Genomic DNA, 22,748 nt, shown 5'->3' with positions numbered 1-22,748 from the left:
GTGTCCTTTCATTGGTATAAAGGGGGGTTGCATTTGGTAAAACAGCCTGCTTAACACGCTTTAACGAGTTTAGCCTCAAAGACTGCTTAGCCTACGCTACCACTAGGGCAGCTAGTCCGAAAAGGTTGACTTACAACCACACCATTAGGGTTGCTTGGCATGGTACAAGGTGGTCACTTTAACTAGTGAACATCATATACCAGGCCAACTTCTCACATGCAGGTTCAGCTAGACAGAATTGTAGAGCATTTGCAGAGCAAAGGGTGGGTGATTAACCCAGAGAAGGTGCAGGGACCCTCCCAAAGTGTGAAGTTTTTGGGTATTCAGTGGCATCAGGGGCATAGAGAGGTGCTGCCACAAGTAAGGCAAAAGATCAAGGAGCTTGCAGTGCCGCGAAACAGGAAGGAGGCGCAGCGCTTCATTGGATTGTTTGGTTTTTGGAGACAGCACATTCCCCATTTGAGTCAGATCTTGGCCCCTCTGTACAAGGTTACACGGAAGAAGCATGAGTTTGAGTGGGGGGAGGCCCAGCAACAGGCATTTGAGTCAGCGAAGGAGGCTATACAGCGTGCCCTGGATCTATGGCCCATACGAGAGGGAAGCATTGATTTGAATGTAACAGTCCAGGATCAGTATGCGACCTGGAGCCTGTGGCAAAAACAGGGGAGACAGAAGGTGCCCCTAGGGTTTTGGACAAAGAAACTACCTGATGCTGGAGAGCGGTACACTCCTTTCGAAAAGCAGTTGTTGGCATGTTATTGGGCTCTGGTGGATACCGAGCAATTGACCTTGGGACACAATGTGTTTTTGAGACCTGAAATTCCTATCATGCAATGGGTGATGAGCACACCCAAGACACACAGGATTGGGCATGCACAGGAGGCTAGCGTCATAAAGTGGAAATGGTACATACAAGACAGGGCACGAGTGGGTCCTAAAGGTACCGCAGTGTTGCATGAGCAAGTGGCGCAAACTCCAGTAGCAGATGCAGAAATGTTACAAGGTGTACCCAAAGTGCGAGAGTCCCCAGTGAAATGGGGCGGGCCATTCTCAGAGTTGTCCGCGGAGGACAAAAAGCATGTGTGGTTTACAGATGGCTCAGCCAGATATGTGGGGACCAAGAGACATTGGAAAGCGGTGTCATACAATCCTGTGACCAAAAAGTTGCTGTCGACTACTGGAGAGGGAAGAAGTAGTCAGTTTGCAGAATTGTATGCAGTTTATCAGGCTTTAAAGCAAGAGCTCCCTGGTACATGTCACATTTATACTGATTCATGGTCCACGGCCAATGGGTTAGCCACTTGGCTTCCCACATGGCATGCTCATAATTGGATGATTCACAATAGGGAGGTTTGGGGAAAGGAGTTGTGGCAGGAGATTTGGGAATGGTTGTCCCAGAGTACAGTCACAGTTTATCATGTTGATGCTCATTGCCCGACTGACTCACTAGAGCGTTGGTGCAATTCCTTTGCAGACCAAGAAGCGAAGATTCGTGAAGCTGAGGTGGCGACGCAGGATTCTGACTTGGTGGGCATGGCTATATGGGCGCATTAGAAAAGCGGACATTTGGGCGAGCGAGCCACTAGCAGGTGGGCAGAAAGTAGAGGGATGCATATTCCCCTAGATTTGATTAAAACTGCGATCATTCACTGTCCCGTTTGTCAGCATACCCAACACAGACCGGTTCCACAGGTAGTGAGAGGCCAGCTAGGCAGAGGGAAGTTGCCAGGGCAAATATGGCAAATTGATTTCATCGGGTCAATGCCAATGAGTCGAGGATGTCAGTATGCCTGCATGGTGGTGGATACCTATTCTGGCTATCTCATCGCCTTTCCATGTAAGAGAGAAACCCAGTCTAACACTCTGAAAACTTTGAATTTGTTGATTTTGTATTACGGAATTCCTTTGCAGGTCCAGAGTGACAATGGGTCACACTTTAAAGGAAAGATGGTGCAAGATTTTTGTGGGTAGCATAACATTGAGTGGATCTATCACATACCCTACTACCCACAGGCAGCGGGTTTGATTGAGAGAATGAATGGTTTGTTGAAAGAGCAGTTGAAAAAGTTGTCTGATGGGTCATTGAAGGGGTGGAGGGATCACTTGTCTGATGCATTGCAAATTTTGAACAACCGACCCCTTGCTAATGCAGAAACTCCTTTGATGCGCATGTTGACCCCAGCTTTGCAGATCAAGCCTCGTGTGGCCACAAACACGATTCTGTACTGGGAGACAGCTCCCGGAGCTTTAGCTCCATATCGTGCCACACCAGAAGCTGCTGGTCTTGATTTACATGCCCTGAAAGTCTATCGACTGCAACCACGAGACATTACCTTGATTGAGACAGGAATTGGAGTCCAAATTCCCCCAGAGCATTTCGGACTGATCGCTCCTCGATCTGGGCCTGCCCTTAAAGGCATCCAGGTTTTGGGAGGGGTGGTCGATGCCGATTACCAGGGGGAGATTAAAGTTATTCTATTGAACAGTGGAGACAATGATCTGATTGTGCAACCCGGTGACCGAGTTGCCCAAATGGTCATCATGCCGGTTTATGGAGGAAATGTCATGAAGGGGACGGCCCCAGCCCTTCTAACTGTGCAAGGAAAGGGCGGGTTCGGATCTACTGACAAGAACCCAGGGGCGAAAGTATGGGTAGAGTCCCCAAACAAACCTCCTGAACCTGCAGAATTAATCGCTAAAGGAAAGGATAATATCCTTGTCATCATGAGACCCGGACAGGAAAAGTGGGAAAGTGTACCTGCTGAAAAATTTTATTTACGAGAGTGATTATACCAGTTTGTTTTCTGTTTCTAGATCACAGTATGGCTTGCCACTGCGATGCTTGCGCTGTGTGGTCTGTGTTTGGGTGTGTCCGGAGGGTTCCGGGAGGGCCTGGGGATGCCGAAGGGGATCAACCGCCCGAGTCGGATGACAGCATTGTTGCAGCAACCAGATAACATCTGGACCTACTTGGCCGAGAATGTGCTGAACACTTCCCACTTCTGTATGAGAAATCTTCAGAGTACAGCTGATATGATATCCACGTGTCTCGTTGCCGTACCTACCCCTGCACGTGTGCTTCTGCACATCTTCAACCAAACTAACTTTGATGGGGTAGTGGAGGAAACTGATGTTCAAACACATCTGAGTCTTTATGAGTACTGTCGTTTTTGCCCGGAGGTTACAGATAATATCTGGAGGAACATGACAAGTATTGTTACCTACAACGTCACTACTGGAGACGTTTGCTATCATCTAACTTGTGACCCTGCCAAAATTGGCAAGTGTGGCCAATTGAAACTAGGGAAAAGCACACAATTGACCGCTGATCAACAAACATTATGTCAGTCACGACATGATAGCTTTTGCAGTAATGTTACCAATCATATGGTCTGTAATCATACAGTATTAGCCGCTAGCCATGTTAACCATGTGAAATTATCTAAGGGATAGCTTTTTTCGTGTGGCAATATTTCATATACTTACATACCAGCTAATATAACTGGAGGACCTTGTGCCTTATCACGATTAAGTCTTATGCTTTTTCCTATGCAGTCTATCACACATATTCGCTCCCCGATAGCTGCTGTTCAATTACCTGAGGATTGTGATTCTAACATTGACTTGCTTTCCAGGGCAGAGTATACTAGTTTGGCTATTTCCATTGTAGGAGTGCCAGGACTGTCCGTTTATAATGCAAGAACTATTGCTAAACTTGCCTGTTTAATTGCAAACAATCTCAATCATACTTCTGCCGCTTTAGCTGATTTGCTATTAGATGTTCAAGGAACGAGAAAAGCTGTTTTGCAGAATAGGGCAGCTGTGGATTATTTGTTGTTGAAACACAACCACGGTTGTGAGGACTTTGATGGACTCTGTTGTTTCAATTTATCTGATCATTCTACATCTATCCATGCACATATTAATGCTTTAAAAGATTTAGTGAAAGGGGTTACCCAAAATGTTGATCAAGGATGGTGGGATTGGTTGTTTGGGTGGCTACCTAATTTTGTACAGCTTCGTTATATCCTGGGTGTTATCGTAGTGATTATTGGTGTTTCTATTTCATTATGCTGTTGTATTCAATGTATTCCTAATCTTCTCTCCCTTCTTCGTCCCAGATCCATAGTATTTAGACCAATGGGATATGATGGGTGAATCGAGGGTCAAGGGGTGGAATGTATTGCATTTGCCATTTTACACGTTACATGTACTAAACTGCATATTGACCTCGATTCCATGTGATACTCTGGTCTTCCATTTTGTTGTACTGCATTTCCATTTTGTGCTGCTCTGACCTGTAGTTACACTTCAGCAGTAACAAACATGTTTTTCACGTAAACCAGTACGAGCTGGTGCAAGACATACCTCGTGAGGTTATTTTGTGCCTTGAGCCTGTTTTTGTGCATTCTATGCTTATCTCTAGGACATAGGGAGGATGCGCTGTGCAAGGCTCTCCAAGGCCGGAGATGGGGAAAGGAATGTATTTTGCCTCGGCGCACCCAAGCAGAATCTGGCCAGGTCTGTATGGGTGGGTCTGACGCAGAGATGCGGCCAGCACCTATGATTGATGGATGGGCAAGAACACATGCTAGAGGGTTCTCAAACGTGTTGATTTAATTATAAAAAGCGGTGTCCGTGAGGTGGAGCTCAGGAACTCAGTCTTGGAGTGGACGCACTCGCGGGACGACTTTGGTGCCCGGAGAGATTACTTCCTGTGCCCCAGTCTCTACAGGGTACCCGACTTGGTGTTTTCGGTGCTTGGCCAGGGATGTTGAAGACTCTGGTGCAGACGCATCTGGTGAGGTGTTTTGTACATTAACTGTTTATATATCTATATTCCAGATCTTATATTTGTGTATATATATGGTGTGGTGTATTCATTATTTCACTTGGTGCCTCAGAACTTACTAGCTTCAGTGACTTATTGCCTTTGTCTACGATACTAATAAAGCTCATTTTACCTCCAGAGGAGTGTCGGAGTTTCTGTGTAAGTAAGTGGTGTGCGTACGTTTAGATTACGCAAGTGGGCAAGGCAATACACCAAGCCACACCCCCTCCGTCGTTCAAAGATTCTTCTGGTAATATACACATTTGTGGGTGAATTGGTGAAGGATGATACTTGGTGCCGGGCGAAAGATGACATGAATTCATTTGGTAATATAGCGCAAAGTTTAATTAATCGCGGGAAGGTCAGACAGCTCAGTGGAACTGGAATAAAAATGTATCTAGCATTGCCGCCAAGAATTTTCAATTCTATTAAGGACACGGAGGCGAGGATTATGCTTCTCTTTCTATTTATTGCCACTCACGGCAGCCAATCAAAAAGTTTTTTATTCAAAATAAACTACACATCCAATGATGCTTCAGTCACATGTCACTTCCTGTATGACCCTATAAGAGTCACCATAACTAGTCCTTGAGCCTCTTTCTTTGCTCGAACGGTAAGTCCACTAATAATATAAGTCCAAACAACATCCTCCAACATGGAAGAAAACGAGAACCAAACGGGAACATGTTCTTCAACCGGAAGTAGTCCTACTCCATCTTCTTCTCGGATCCTGGAAAGAAGGAGATACAAGACAAACCCGTAACTTCTGCTTAATTAGAACATCCAATACATACGGGTGGGTAAACATTACAATACTGTAATATAACCGGGTGGGATAATCCTCGCCTCCGTGTCCTTAATAGAATTGAAAATTCTTAGTGCGAATGCTAGCTAATTTTGTATTCTATTACAGGACAGGAGGCTTCGTATTATGCTAGTTTAACACTGATTAAATACAACAGAGGTAATATCACCCACCGGTTTATAATAAAACTGTTTAAATGTAGACTCAGAAGACCAATCAGCAGAGTGCATGATATTTTGAATAGTAGAACCTAACATAAATGCTTTAGAGGCCATGGCGCCACGAACAGAGTGCGCCCCAAACCTTTGGGTATCAATACCAACCTCTTGCATAACAGATTTCAACCATCTGGCTATAGTAGCCGCAGAAACAGGTTTATAAGGTTTTTGCAACGCAATCAGTAATTGCACCACACCATCAGGCTGAATAGGCCTGGTACATTCTTCATAAGCTTTTAGACATTGAACTACACAAAGTTTTGAGTTATCAGGAAAAGCATGATTTTCCACACTACGTGACATTGTTTTAGTCCTGGAAGTGATATTAAAAGAAACTCCTTCAGGAGTAAATACTCTACCTGTAAGGTCTAGAGCTTTCACGTGAGAAGAACGATGACATGCAGAGAGACATAACAAAGTGCCTTCATAGCCCGCGATTGATACCCTTCTTGGGGTCTTTAGCGAACTTTTCACAAATGTTAAATGACTTGAATCTATATCCGGGGTTTCCGCCACCTTGTCAGGGATATCCGGTCTGGGACACTATGAGCGGAGTCTGTTCTGCACCTCCTTATCAAAGCTTCTGCGAAGGTTGTTGTGCAAATAAGCCGCAACCTCGGGGGCAGGTAACCAGTCAGACGATCTGGGATGAACTATGTCAGCCGGGCTAAAATTGAAGGGGGTGGAAATAGTTTGAGACAGTTCCACATTTTTAGACTTCTTGGACCTTTTCTTAGGAGGGGACTCTTCTGGGGTATCAGTCCCCGTGGTATCAGTGTCCGTGTCAGTGTCTGGGATCTTGGATTTACCGGTCTCGGGGGCTGGTAGCGAGGAGAGAGCAGAAGAATGAGGCCAGGATTTAGATTGGGGTTCCAAAGCCAAGGCGTCCTTGGGTGGTTCTGCAAGAGTAGTGAAACCATGGCATTTAGCAAATTTTTCTAGCTGTTTCGTGATTGGTTTCAATGCAGTACCTAACGCTTGCTGCACAGTCCCAGGAACTGCTTTTTCAAGGGCCTTGTTGACAGACTCCTGAACCGAAGCGTCCAGGGCCTCAACAATGTCGTCTTCTGGGGAAGGGGTTGCCACTTCCTCCTCATATAAATTATCATCCTCTTCATATGTGATCCAGTCCTCCATTGTAGGACAGAATTTGTAAATGTATTTGCTCATGAGGTGAGACACACAGAGGAGTAAGGGGGGTAGACAACACACAGCACAAATATCAATAAAGGTACCTAGCTCCTCAGCATAAACTGTATCACTGTTATTGCAGCCCCCAGGGTGTTAGTGGAGCCAAATGAGCAAGATTTCAAAGGAGGTGTGCACCCTCCAGGCCCAGAACGTTATTCCAGCCAGCCAGGCGTAGCAGGTGTTGCCCGGTGGAAGATCGAGGGAAATAGGAAATTTCTAGGGAAATGAGGGCAGTAGCGACGTGCGTAGCCCAAATCCCACTAGAAAGTAGCCCAATTGGGATATGCACATCGAAACCAAGGAAAAAGCTCCAGGCGCGATCGGCTCATTAGGGGAGCCTCTGCGTGTGCTAAAAATGAATATATATCGCTGCCGTTGGCTGCGCGGTACCAGAACCCCCAAGCTGGAGTATAAACAAGGCTGGCCGAGCGTCCGTAAGGTCCGATTACAGTCCCGACCTCGGCAGGAAATTCAAAAGTGCTTTCAGCCGGGAAACACACCGGCTCTAAAGCGCATAACTCCCCGGTGTCAGCGGGAGTGCGGGGGCTTGCCAGGAACCCTAGCGCGAAGATCGCGCTGCTGTGCAATAATTAAAACAGTAATACGACAACAGTTAAAACAGGCATAGCAAGCAGTCACAAAGCACAGAGAGTCGCGTTCAATTAAACAACTAGCGGCGCATGCCTAATTAACATATCAATTAACATTCCTAGTCAAAATCTAATAATAATGGTGAATGCGCTTAACTTCCTGCGTGAGCAGCAAAGAAAGAGGCTCAAGGACTAATTATGGTGGCTCTTATAGGGTCATACAGGAAGTGACATGTGACTGAAGCATCATGGGATGTGTAGTTTATTTTGAATAAAAAACGTTTTGATTGGCTGCTGTGAGTGGCAATAAATAGAAAGAGAAGCATAATATGAAGCCCCGGTCCTGTAATAGAATCTGAGCTTCTACTTGCAATGGGGCAGCTAGTTTCTTTTATGCATTTTTTAGCGTAATACTTCATATATTTGCATAATTAATCAGGCATTTGCTTAAGCACAACATTATATAAAAAGTAGTACTTTCTGCAAAAAGCTAATCACGTGTTTATGAAATGCGATACATGTGCGCATGTGATTTTGATTACGCTTCTACACCAACGCTTGTACTGCCGGTTGTCATTGACTTGTTTCTTTGAAGCCTAGCAATGTTCTACTCGCTGCATTTCTACTGCTCTACAAGGCCTAATCTCCCACCTATCCGGTGCCTCTGTGCTATCTTATCTACATATTTTCCTAGAGACGTGTTCTCGCTGTAACTTTCCATTTTTGCAATGTCTAAATATATTTCTCTAATCTACTGAAGCTCTTCTCTACCTCCCTCCCTCTGGGACCTGACTCCATTTTGTGCTGTTTTTCTATTGTCCTATAGAAGATAGCTTAGGCCTGTATTTCTCTTTTAATTCCTACATTTGCACATGCCTTTCTGCCACAACTAGCATTGACATGAGTGGGCCTTCTTCATGTTTTACATTTATTCGAACATTCCCCCCTTTAGTTGATTTTTCAATTACTTCCTCAATTTCCCTTTTGCTTGAAGTCATCAATGTGTATATATTCTCCTCAACGTCCTGCATTTGATTGATTAACCTATTAGTAAACATCCCTCCTAACTTCTGACTAACCCTTTCACAACTTCCTATCACTATCTGAAGGACACAGAACATCAAAAGCAGTATCACCAGAACGGGCAACATGGCCTTTAATAGTTCTGACATTCAGGATGGTACCCAAGTGAACCACCCTGCAAGCCATTCATAGGGAACACCTCTCTCGTCCACCATATTCTTTGGCAAAGTATGTAGAGCTTGTATGGCTTCGTGGGTATCCTGTTGTCAGTGTCATTGGCTGGTATATACATACAACAGACTGTTTGAATCTTGGGACATACTCTTCCTTCCATACCCTTCATTAAGTACAACACATATCTATGCTGCATAATTACTCTCACTGCAGCTCTTGCTTGATCCCATTGAAGCCATCTTCAGTGGCTTTTATGGCCTTCTTTAACTCCTAGCAGGTTATCTGAGCCAACAAGTAGTTACTTTTGCTTGAATGAAAGGAAGAATACTTCCGAAGAAGATTTGGGCATCATTGAACAGCCTGGCCTCTTGCGGTACATCTTCCCAGTGACCAAAGAGCAGAGTACTTGCCATCCTGAAGTAAGTCGCGTATACAGCCACTCACCACAGCTTCAGTAAAAATCCATTATGATTGGAGTTGCCCCATTTATTGTCAAAGTTGTATGTTGTGATATTGCAATTGATGTTCTTTCCTATGGGGACCAATCCATTTCCCCTGAAACACAAAGAAAAAAATGGATTTTCTACCTGCTCGAAGAGTTGTAGGAGTTTTAAAAAAAAACTTTTTTTAACTTGGTCAAGCACAGAGAAGAAGTTCCCATGTCACAGTTATGCATATTATCATTTACATTACGTGTCCGGACAATCACAATGTCATATCAGTATACCATACTTTACAATATCCGAAATATTACAGACTCACGTGCTATACAGAAAAAGAGGGTCTACTTCGGAGAGCAGGTACCAAGTACGAGAAAAAGAAAATCGTCCACATGACCTGTTCAGCGACATGTCCATCTTTCCTCCCCTCTTTCATCACTTACTGGGGTATAAAAAAGGATCCCGTGCTTTGCAGTTACACACCCATTTCCGGTCCATAATCAATCCTCAGTGTGCGTGGATTCTAGAAATTGTATTAGTGGTTCCCAGAAATTCCTTCGACGAGAAGCTTGTGGTAGCTCCTCAGCATATGTTTCCAGCTGTGTTTTACAGTATGCCAAATCCTCAATCCAGTGTGCATTTTGGTGTAGCCTTGCTACCCCATTTCATTGCTATACGCCTCTTTGCTAGTAGAAGTGCTAGTGCGAGGAACTTACGTCTACAAGCTAGTTTGATCTTGTACATGCCTAGTAGACACATTTGGGGTGTATTAGGTATCAGTTCTGCCAACATGGTAGTAAGTGTAGTGGTTACCTCAGCCCAGTAGGAATGAAGTCGCAGACACGACCAGCCCACATGCAAGAAATCCGCTGCGGGAGCTCCGCATCTGCGGCATTTGTCATCCTCTCTCAGACCCTATTTGTAGAGTTGTGCAGGTGTGTAATACACTTGATGGAGAAACTTAAATTGAATAATTTTTAAATTGCAGTTAGAAGTCAGTATTTGCAGTTTTGTGCAGCTGTAGTCTCATTGCTCTGCAGTGATATTTACAACTAGTGTGTCTTCCCATCTTGTTTTGGGTCAGTCCTGATCATTGGATTGTTTCCGTTGGGCCGTATTATATAGTTTTGTAACAAGGCCCTGCCACTTCGGGGCCACCAGCATGATCTGTAGCGCATTATGTGTCAGTGGTTCATCTGGGAATGTAGGATATAAAGCTTCAAGTGCTGCGCGCAGTCTCATGTATGCAAAGGTTTTCAGTGGGGTACGATGTGTGCAAAGAGTGATATCATTTTGTGATATAAATGTCCCATGTGGAAAAACATCCCCCATTTTAAGAAACCCCTTTTCGTTTAGTAAGCGTAGCATTTTGGTTTCTTATGTCACTGTGAGTTGTGGATGATGAGTCAATGAGAGCGCTGGTGCATACGTAGGGAGTTTGTGCGCTCGTTTAGCTAACGTATGCCATGCTTTAGAGGTGCAACTCGTCGGGTAAATCCCCGTGGGCGGAATATTTCGTTGTGGTGATGAGATAAGTGTAATGAGCGGGTTAGGAAGCATGCTTTCATGTTCCACCGCTATATGTGGTACTTGTCCATGTGGGTATAGCCAATAGTGGGCATTTTGTGCCTGTGCGCAGTAGTAGTAGAGTTGAAGGTCTGGGGCCCCAAAACCTCCCCGCGTGTATGGCTTAGTTAGTTCTTTCCAGCCTACACATGCGTGCTTTCCCCCCCATGTCAGTCTAAGCAAGGCTGTACGGAGATTGGCAAAGAGCACCTGTGGAATCCATATAGGTATATTCATAAATAAATAAAGAAACCTAGGTAACACCACCATTTTTTGTATAGCTATTCTATCGGCGAGTGTTAGTGGGAGGTGAATCCATCTGTTAATCTGGTCTTCCAGTTTAGTTATCGCTTTGCCATAATTCTCTCTCAGAGCCAAGTCTGGGTCTCGGTGTATCCAGACCCCTAAGTATTTCACTGGGTCTGTGCGCCATTGTAACAGATAATCAATTGTTGGTTGGGTTGTCCCTGGGGTAAGCGGGATCACTATTGATTTGTCCCAGTTTATACTAAGGCCGGAGAAGTATTCGAATCCGATATATTCTCGAATGAGTTTGTTGAGATTTATGTCTGAGTGTCTCGTGTAGAGGACCATATCATCTGCATATAAAGACATTATTATTGGCCGTAGATTAAACTGTAGGACTGTATCGGCATGTTTTTGACGAATCTTACACGCAAGGGGTTCTAGCGCTAGTGTAAATAAGAGCGGGGACAATGGACAGCCCTGTCGCGTGCCGCAGCATATATGTTAATAGGATCAGAGGTATTACCGTTTATACGTATTCTAGCGCTGGGTTGTGTATATAGTAGAGCTACCCATTTCAAAAATGGTTCTGGGAATCCCGTTCGTTTCAGGACTTAAAACATGTAAGGCCATTCCACAGAATCAAATGCCTTAGCGGCGTCTAATAGAGTCGCAGAGGCCGGTAGGCCCGGGTGTAGATGATGGAACATCGCAAATATAGTCCGTATATTTTGTGTTGTGGAGCGGGACGGAAGAAATCGGGCTTGATCTGGGAGGCATCTGTGTTGATCAACGATAGTGGGCGGTAGGAGTCGCATCAGGTCGGATCTTTGTCAGGTTTAAGAAGTGTGATCAAGAGTGCCTCACGTAGTGAGGGGGGTAGTATGCCCTCTTCATAAGCTTCCTCGTACATAGCCGCTAGGAGAGGAAGTAACACATTTTTATATATTTTGTAGAACTCTCCAGGTAAGCCATCTCTACCTGGTGCTTTGTTATTTGGTAGCGAATTTATAGCTTCCCTCATCCCATCTTCCATTATGTGGTGGCTAAAGTATTCCCGATGCACATCAGATAGCCACGCCAGGGCAATATCATCCAAGTATTTATTTATCTCAGTTGGGGTTACTGTCGGCCCGGCAGTGTATAGATGACCAAAGTGGTCCGCGAAGCAATGTATAATAGAGGGGGTGTCATATTGAAGTGTATTATGGCTATCTGCAATTTGAGTTATGTACAATGCAGTATGTGTGGGCCATAGCCGACTGGAAAGTGTTCTACCTGGCCTACCACCTTCTCCATATGCTCTGGCTGTGTATTTTCGGGAAAGGTATTTAAGGTTGTTATCTGCAAACTCATGATTTTTATCTATTTGACTTAGAATTTCAGCTAATAGTTTAGGATCCGGTGTGGACATATATGTGGTCTCCAGTTTCGTAATGTCTACTTCAATTTTGGACAACTGTGTTTGAATATCCTTAAGTATACCTGCATGTTTACCAACACAGAAGCCCCTAATCGTTACCTTAAAAGCCTCACACAGTACTTAGCACTATCCACTGAATCAACGTTGTGTGTGAAGTATTCTGTAATAGCCTGCCGTAGTTCTATTCTAAATACTTGATCTTGTAGTGCGCTAGGATTAAGGCGCCATGTAAATTGACGTAGTGTGTGGGTGGGGATGGTCAGTTCTAATCGAAAGAGTTTTGGGCATGTGCGTGATTGCAGTCGTCCAGGCGTTTATATCTGCTGTGGCTATCCAGAAATCAATTCGTGACCAGGTGTTACATGTGGAGGATATGGAAGTGCCCTCTCTGCGGAAGGGGTGGTGCATCCTCCACATATCAAACATAGTGTAGTCGTCCATACCTTCCTTAAGTACCTTGGTGGAGTGTTTTCCATATCGATCATTACAAGTGGACCTGTCCATAATGGGGTCAATGCATGTATTAAAATCCCCACCCCATAATATCGCAGAGGGTGGGAACGTATGTAATTTGGCCCATATGTCAGTGAAAAAAGAGGGGTCATCTACGTTTGGTCCATATACATTGACTAAGGTCATGACAGTTCCTCCAAAATTACCTTGCACAATTACATATCTCCCTTGATCATCGTGTATTGATTGGAGCAGACTAAAGGGAACATTTTTCTTAATGAGTAACAGGACTCCTCTAGCATAAGTGGAGTAGGATGACGCAAACCTGTATGCGGCCCATCTAGTCCCCACCCAACACTCTGTTACGTTAGTAAGATGTGTCTCTTGCAGACAAGCAATATTTACTTTGTGACGATCTAAATAAGCAAAGACCTTACGTGTTTTCTGTGGATTGTGTAGGCCCCTAACATTCCACGTCATAAATGTGAACTTCCTCTTGGTTGATAGCCTGCTATCCATTGCTGACTACAGTAATTGTAGAAATAGGATAACAGCGTCTAGATCTGCAGAACATAAAAACAGTTCTCTACGTGCCGACCAGTTTTTCATTTGTTTCTCCCTCCCCTGCCCCCACCCACTGCCCCATCCCAATTACAGCAAAGACAAGCCCCCTAATCTGATGAGTGTACCCTTTCCCTCTATACATTAATTACTAAACAAGAAAACAAGGTTGTAGTGTACACAACGGTGGCGGGAGTAGCCAGCCTAAATCCCCGAAGAACAAGACATACAGGGGGTCATGTTTCATTCAGTAAGTGCAACAGTGAACACAACTCAATGTCAACAACCAGAAAAACAGGCTAATGCAGTCAACAGGAGATAATGGTATACATAGCCCAGGTAGTTACATGTTAGGTAGAATCAGCGTTATATAGTACTCTAAACCGGCTTGTGCACCACTAATTAAATACAACAGCCACTTATCTGAGTCCATAGTACAACGATACGGATTGCCGTCTGTAGCCTCCACTTCAGAAAAGGTGAACTTAATTCTTGTAGACAGCATTATTCAACATCCGAAGTAGTCCCCAGGTCATCTTGTGCGCCTCTAGGGGACCTCCTGCGTGGCTGTTGTGACGGTTTCGTTTTCAAGTATTCAAATACTTCAGTAGGTGTTTTGTAGTCTCTACTTTTATCTTCATCTGTGATCCTCAGACGTGCCATGTATATCATTGAGTAAGGAATGTTCATGTCTTGCAGTTTCTTCTTTACATCCTGGAATTTTTTCCGGGCTTCCTGGACCTGCGCAGTGAAATCCCGGTAGATAGAGATAGTCATTCCTTCATGAGTTAGAGTGCCCAGTTCCCAAGCCTTACGGAGTGCCACATCGTGGTCCCTGTAGTTAAGGATTTTGGCTATGATGGGGCGTGTCTTGCCCCCAGCGGCGGAGGCGGTGCCAACGATCTGTGTGCTCTCTCCACAATAAAGACGTCCGAGAAGGTTTCTCTGCCCATTAGTGTGGTCAGCAGAGATTCCATATATCGTTCCATGTTACCTGTGTTGGTTGTCTCTGCAATACCCATGACGCGCAGATTGATACGGCGCGACCTCGCCTCCAAATCCTCGGTCTTCACCAGTACCGCCGCCAGGGCCTTATCCGTTGTTGTTTGTTTAGTTTCCAGTTGGTCCTCCACGTCCGATATGCGGTGCTCCGCCATATCAATTCTTTCTGTATGACTATCCAACCGCTCCGACATTCTATCAACACGGTATGTTAAGGAGTATATTTTACCATCAATATTTGTCAGGGTCGATTGGATCATGGTGAACATAGCTTGAAAATCCACTGCTGTAGCCGCGGTTCCTGGTAGTGTCTGGCCCCTGTGATAAATATTACATAGGCCAAACGACACAAATCTTGAAAAAGCGAATCCTACAACATAAATCGAGGATCAAATGTAATGTTCAAGGAGCGCCATTAGTGCACCATTACCAAACCTTTAATCACACGGAAAATGATTTAAAGTGGTCTGTGCTATGTGTAATTGGCAATGTAGGAAAAGACGAGCTACAAATCAAATTAAACAGATTAGAAGCTAGACTAATCAAGAAGTATCATACGGCTACAATGGGTCTCAACGATAAAGATGAAATTTGGGCATTATTACTATGATCTGTTTACCAATCAAATATATATCTTTTTCTGGAAGATACATGGCCCCTAGTTGAAATGACACTGTACATAATTCATTATTGTCAGATATTGTTATGGTTAATAAGATTGTAAGGAGTGATGTATTCCCACCTATTGTTCTTTGGGGTTATAAGGTATGACTATTTGATACTCTCCCCCACATCCCCTTTTTCGTTACAGCCCAGACATCATTGGTTGATTAGGGAATCGATACATCTGGTACTCACGTTCATTTAAAAAAAAAATATATTGTTATTAGGTCCATTTGAGTATAACATTTCGTAAAGAATTGGTTATTTACATTTTACTTTTATTTAGTTTGCCTCGTTATGGACTTTTTTTCGATACAAGTCTTTTTTTCGATACAAGTCTTTTTTTCGATACAAGTCTTTCCTTAGTGTCGATTGAATTACCATAGTCCTTCTTTTAAGCGATGTTTATTTGTTACGTACTCACACGCATTCGCGTTCGCGTTCTGCGGACGTGATAATTAACCTCACACGCGAGTTCAGTAACGCGAGCGGTGTGTATTAGATCGGAGCCCTTGGAGCTTATGTAGAGAAATACGAAGACCGCAGTTTGCTGTTATACCAGGTACCATTATTAATTTTGAAAGATTTTTTTAGGATTCATAACTACGCGACCCCCAGCATTTGGATATCTTTTCCCAGTTAATCGATTACATTTCATTTGTTTGTCGTTTTAGTCTGTCCAGACGGCGTGATTCGATAACGGCCGGGTCCTAGAGACGCTCATTTTTCAAAATAAGATTGAGCAGGTACATTTTTAGATTAGCTTACAACACAATCTTTCGAAATTACCAGTGAATTGGAATGCTTATATATTTAGGTACAGTGTTTCGTTATTTTCAGGATAACGTTTTTGGAAGAAACAGAGATATATCCGCTTTGACTAAGCACTAACATGTGTGAGCCGTCCCCCATTAAGGCAATAATTTTGTGATAGATAGTAGTTCACCTTACTTTCCTCGTGAACTACATTGCAGTGGACAGACCGAGTTTGAGGTAAACGTATGTACATTGGCTACAATTATTTTGAAATAATTGGTTTAAATGAAGTAGGTCACTTAAAGGAATTAGTGGTACACTTTCTTCTTTCTTTGGCCACATAATACATTAACTGGGGCACTGCTGTTATTATGAGTTTAAAGATTCACAAGTTGGTGGCATGTTTCTACTAATCTCTCACAATACGTCACTCCAGAGAGGAGAAAGTACTATAACAATGTACTGGTGTTAACACACTTTGTTTGACCTTAGTATGTGTTTATATGTATATAGATGTAAATATTATTAGTTGTACGTGTATATACACACTAAATAGTATATTTGGTTTATAGGTGGAATTGAGAATTTACGCAATTGACTGCCCTAGTCCTGAAGAGGCCTAAAACTATATAGGCTGAAACGCGTCTTTATTTTGGAGACACTCAGATGAAATCTAACTGTGACGAAACAGATAAAAAGAACATTTAATAATGTATTTGTGAAAAAACAATCCATCATGTTGCTTTGATAGAGTGATTTTCATTTAAGGAATGTGATTTAAATCATTGCAAACATCCTTATTGATTAGTAGGGCAAAGAGACAATTGCATATCGTTATGAAGAGACAGACAATTGCACATTGTGATTAAGAGACTAAGATGTATATATGTATTGAAAGAATGTGAAGAGAAACGTACTATAAAAACCATATAAATATATTTTATTTGCTATACATTCGTCTATAATTTGTTTTTGGGGGATTGTGGCTCATTGGATTCTGGATTGATTTTACAAAATATATATAGATTCTTTCGATTAAAATGAAGTACTTTCGATAGAGATAACTAATCTATTTCTACATGTAATTAAGTTTATATCCATCCCAAGGCACTATATATTTTTCACATGTTGTGTATTTACCCTGGTGCCAGAGGGTTAAAACGGGTAAACCCCTTTTCTTGTATATTGGTCGGTAGGTACAGCAGGCCACTCACCGTGTGTGTGGCAGTCAGCGCCTTGTCTAGCACATTTTCATAGATAACTGCTCCGGTTGGTTAAATCCTGTCAGCTAATTCTCAGGGTTGGTGGCAGTATTTCTGTGAGCAGGCCAACAGGTGTAGGTCTACGTTCACCAGCAGCACAATCAGTCGGATGGGTGGGGCAGTGGGGGGGTAGGATTGAACTTGTGCCCAGTATATAAATGCCCAGCTGTATTTCTCTTAGGGCCTGGCAGACGATAGTAACAAGCACCCGTGTTGCAATATTACATAGGACTGGAGGTGCGTCACTCAGTCTCCCTGACTGCCTGCACCACGAGGAGCGGGGTTGCTTGCAGCGCGAGGGTGTATCCAGCCGTCTCAGCCCCGAGGTCACATGCGGGGGTCTATAGTGGCACTTACTACTCGCGCGGTGCTGGGTCAGTGCGCGTCCTTCTTTTCCGTTGTCTCCGGCCTCCATGTCGTCACAGCCACTTTTCCACCTTCCACGGCTGCCAGCGGGAATATATGTCGTTACTACGCATTCCGTTGCAACGCATGCCTTTACCACGCATGCGTTACAACGGATTGTGTTTTCCACGCTTTGCCGTTACTGAGATTTTACCTTTACTCCGCTTTTTCTTTTTTGGGGGGGGAGACCCCCCCCAAGCCCCCTTTCTTCTTTTTTTTCCTTTTTCTGCAGGTCTCCTCCGACACTGAAAACAGACTGATGCTTTTTTTCAGATTAGGATGACGTTGTCCCGTGATGACGTTGCTTGCGTGGTGAAGATGGTCGTTGAAGCATTACCCGTTGTGAAGACGTTTACGAGGTAAGTGTATCGTTGTAAATGTAATGCGTGGAAAATGCTTCGTGGTAAAGGCTGTTTCCCGCCAGCGGTGTCCGTGCGGGTGCCGGAGGATCGAGGGCAAATTACTGCAATCCGCACGGTCTCACCAACGTAGCTTGTCTGTGTCAGGGAGGGCCCGCCTTGCGGCAGTTGCGCGTCTCCCCAACCGGAGCTCATGTAATTGCGCACCTCACCACAGCATAGGCCGTGCCCCGACTCAGATTCTTCGGCAGTTTTGAGGGTGTTCGGCACTGTCTGCAGTGACGATTTCAGGTATGGGCATTCCCTTCAATCTCTGGAGGCATGATATCGCGTTTTTATGGCAATTGTTGCATTGTGTGTTCAGGATACATGCAGGATAGAAACACGACCGGAGGAGCTCACTCACATAGCGGCCATTTCCAGGCGTGGCTAGCTCCGCCCCGAGTTGTAGGAGTTTCTACCCAAGTTAGTCTCAATATATTCTTTTTTTTTTTTTTTTTTTTTTTTTTGAAACCGTTTATTACAAGACTCAAAAATATACAAATATGGGCCTACAACCTTCCGGCCGGCCGCTAGCAATGAAAGGAGCATACGATATACATTTATAAAACACATGGTGCTGCGGCCGAGTATGCACAGGAGGTAACATCGTTGCGAGCCACACTATCCAGACCCCACTATACGGTTCCATTTTAAACTTAAAGAACAACAAATACAAACAAACCCACAAGGCAATCCTCAATCGGAAATAGCAACACGTGCTCCCCTAGAGGGGGGATCCTAGCCATCCATGGGAATCTCAAGAGGGGGGAGAGATCAGAACTAGGGCTGGGTACACCTAATGCCCAGGTACCGGGGGGATGAGTTGGCTAAGGGGACGGGGCCGGCGACGGATCAGGCAATAACGGTGGAGCACAGATTCCCCCGCGGTAGGCGTTCCAGGGGCCCCATACTTTCACCCATGTCGCAGGCTTACCTCTCGCCACATACACCACCTTTTCCCGAAACATGCACCAATCCATATGTTCCTTCCAGGCCGAGACAGTCGGGGGCCTCTGGGATCCCCACAGTTGGGCAATATCACGCTTGGCAACCATATATCCCAGAGTCACCCACCACGTCTGCGGCACCGAGTAATCGGTAGGCTCCCACACATTCAACAGGCATCTCCTCGCTTCGGGCAACAGCGCCACATGCGTGACCACTCGCAGCACCTCATGCACACCACGCCAGAACCCCTCCACCTCCGGGCACTCCCACAAGATATGCAGAAAAGTCCCCAGCGCACCACACCCACGCTTACACAAACCGTCCTCAGCATAGCCCATACGCAGGAGCTTTGGCCCCGTCATGTAGACCCTGTGGAGTATCTTGAGCTGGACGAAACGAAGGCGAGCCGGTATGGTCACCTCTTTCGGGGAGGCCACCGCGGAGATCCAGTCCTCGTCGTCCAGCTCCAGCCCATCGGCTACCCAAGCCTCACGAAGGGTAGTCAACAAGTCTGAGCGGTCGTTGATCAGTTTTTTGTAGATCAGTGAGATCGTGCTGTCAGGGACGTGTCCATCCAGCACTCTATCCTCCAGGGGGGAACACTCCGGGATGGAGGCAACGTCCGGAAAGACGGAGCCCAGCGCATGCCGGACCTGCAAATGCCGAAAGTACTCGCTGCCCTGCAACTGAAATTCCGTCTGCAGCATCTCGAACGTTTTAAATCCTCCCCTCGTCCAGAGATCCCCCACTTTGCTAATGCCTATTAGGTCCCACTTCTCAAAGCCCTTCGAGGTCCACAAGGAGCCCAACCGCTCAGACGCGTATAGTGGTGACGCCCGGGTCAAACGGTCCTTCCATCCCATAGCTGCATTGGCCGCGTGCCACACTCGCACCATGACACGCGTGGGGCCCGTTAGGCGAGCGTCGGGCGCGCTAGAGTAGAGCGCTCGATTATGGTCACCACCTGGAAGTAGCATCCTATCCATTTCAAACGCCGGGTTTAAGGCGGGCCCATATAGGCCCTGATTAATCGCAGCTAGCTGGGAGGCCCAATAGTACCGTTTAATATCCGGGAGGGCAATCCCCCCGTCATACCATGGGAGCGTCAGCTTAGCCAGGGCAATACGTGGCCTCCCGTCCCAGAACAGGCGGCGCTGCAAACTCTCCACTTCGCGGAAGTAGCGCGCTGGGACGAGGTCCATAGTGTTCTGCAACGCGTACAGGAAACGCGGCAGCGACATCATTTTAAACAATGCCGCCCGGCCGAGCGGCGAAAGCGGCAAACGCCGCCAGCGCGCGACATCCTCTTTCAGACGCTGGAGGGGGGGAAGCAAGTTCCGATCATACCGAGCCTCCGGGTCCAGAGTAATAAAGACACCCAGGTACCTAAATCCCTGCGGGGCGACCTGGATCGGACAGCCCCGCGGGAGGATAGGAGCCTCCCCGGAGAGAACATACACACACGATTTAGCCCAGTTGATGGCCAGACCGGAGTTACGACCGAATGAATGCAAAACATCAACCAGTACTATGAGTGATTTACGTGGGGAAGCTAGGTACAAGAGAATGTCATCAGCGTATAGGGATACGCGGTCCTCATACTCAGGGGTCCAGCGGAGACCACGGATGGAAGGCTCCCACCGCAGCCACTCCGCCAGGGGCTCCAAGGCAAGTGCAAAGAGGAGCGGCGATAAGGGGCAGCCCTGCCGTGTGCCCCGGCCCAGCTCGAACGGAGCCGACACTCTTCCGTTCACCACCACCTGCGCCAATGGGCCCGAATACAGCAATTTGACCCAACTGATGAACCCTGGGCCAAATCCAAACTTCGCAAGCATCGCCCAGATATATGGCCATTCAAGCGTGTCAAACGCCATGGTGGCGTCTAAGGACGCCAAAATGGCCGGCTCCCGTATGCACGGGGCACGTGCGAGCACACCGTGCAAACGCCGCAGATTAAGGGCTGTGTTGCGATGGGGAATAAAGCCAGACTGGTCCTGATGAACCAAATCGCCCACCACGCCGACCAGCCGATTGGCCAGTACCTTGGCAAGAATCTTGGGCTCCGCATTCAGTAGCGAAATGGGCCGATAGGATGTAACCCGGTCCCGAGGTCTCCCCTCCTTGTGGATGACCACGATTGTAGCCAGACGCTGGTCCAGCGGGAGGGAGCCCACCGAGTGTGCCGCCAGGAACATAGCCCGGAGGTGGGGTGCCAGCGTATCCAGTCGCAACTTGTACAATTCGATAGGGAGACCATTCGGACCCATGGCCTTGCCGGAAGCGACCGAGCGTATGGCGAGGGCGATCTCGTCGGAGGTGGGAGCGGCGTCCAACGACACCCTGTCATCCCCGGAAAGGGACGGCAGCGCGATATCACTGAGCAGGGCACGGGAATCCTCTTCCGAGCAGGGAGACACCGGGGAATACACCCCACGGAAATAATCCGCGAAGCAGGAGACGATTTCTTCTGGCTCAGTTACACACACACCATCCGTTTTCTCAATCAACGGGACCACACGATTCGCTCTCTCTTTTTTGTCCAACCACGCTATAAGTTTACCAGCCTTATCACCCACATCATACAGTCGCCCCTGTTGCTCTCTACTGAGGCCCCTGGCCGCCTCCGTGACGAGGGCCCTATAGGCCGCTTGCTTGAGTTGGAGGACATGTAATGCGGCATCCGTCACCCCACCTTCTAAATTACCCTCCAACTCGGCTATTTCAGCCTCCATCCGGGTCACCTCCTCCCGCTCGCGCCTCCGGGCGTGGGAAATAAGGGATAGGGCCTCCCCTCGGAGTACTGTCTTGAAGGCCTCCCATAGCGGTACAGCCGAAGGCACGGACCCCACATTCTCATCAAAATATCGCTGAAGGGATTTAATCAATTCAGCGCGAATGGTGGGGTCGCGCAGGTACCAAGGATTGATTGGGACCACCCTGCCCTCACCCCTCGGAAAGACATCAAAGTGCAGTAGGAGCGGGGAGTGGTCCGAAATACCCCGTGGCAAATGGCGCACCTCTCCCACCCTCCCAACATAGGCCGCCGGGACAAGGACATAGTCTAGTCGTGAGAGACTACCATGGGCTCCCGAATGGAAAGTGTACTGCAGCTGCGTGGGGTGTTTTAAACGCCAGCAGTCCACTAATCCAAATGTATCCAAGAGGCCGGGTAGCCACGCCTGTGCCCGGGGGAGGTCCCTAGGGGGGTGACGATCCACAGTCCCAGATACCACCGCATTAAAATCCCCCCCCACAACCAAAAGCCCCCCCGGAAGGCCAAGGAGAAGGCGCCCAAGGTCCGCAAAGGTGGTCGACTGCAGCCCCGGTGGGATGTATACTGACACAAAGACAACCACTTTGCCCTCCAGTCTTCCCACCAAGACCGTGTAACGTCCCCTGTCATCGTGGAGCACCTCATCAATCTCCAACGGGAGCGAGTTCTTTACCATGATGCCCACACCCCTTGAGCCGGACGTGAAGCCCGAGTGAGCCACTAGGCGATAGCCACGCCGATTCATGGCGCAGAAGGAGTTGCCAATGAGGTGTGTCTCCTGCAGAAAGACTACATCGGGCGAGATTCGCTTCAAAAACTGCAGGACCACACCCCGTTTGATCCTGTCCCCCACTCCATTCACATTCCAAGACAACAAAGTTAGTTCCCTACCCCCCATCATATACAGAAGCCATCATTCGTCCCCCGGAGAGCACTTTAGAACTAACACAAAAATACGTTTGCCTTGTGATAAAAACGAACAACACCCCATCCCTACCCACCCACCCCAACAGAACT

General features: G+C 46.4%; 2 pseudogenes; both read left to right on the top strand.

The window, feature by feature from the left end:
* Positions 1–216: 216 nt before the first annotated feature.
* Positions 217–2,787, top strand: LOC146857733 (uncharacterized; annotated as a pseudogene).
* Positions 2,788–2,889: 102 nt separating this feature from the next.
* On the top strand, positions 2,890–4,189 carry LOC146857732 (uncharacterized; annotated as a pseudogene).
* The last annotated feature ends 18,559 nt before the right edge of the window (positions 4,190–22,748 follow it).

This window comes from Triturus cristatus, chromosome 3_2 (assembly GCF_964204655.1).
Source record: "Triturus cristatus chromosome 3_2, aTriCri1.1, whole genome shotgun sequence".
Classification (NCBI taxonomy): domain Eukaryota; kingdom Metazoa; phylum Chordata; class Amphibia; order Caudata; family Salamandridae; genus Triturus; species Triturus cristatus.
The sequence above is the reverse complement of the archived record's forward strand: the minus strand, read 5'-3'. Positions and strand labels throughout refer to the sequence as shown.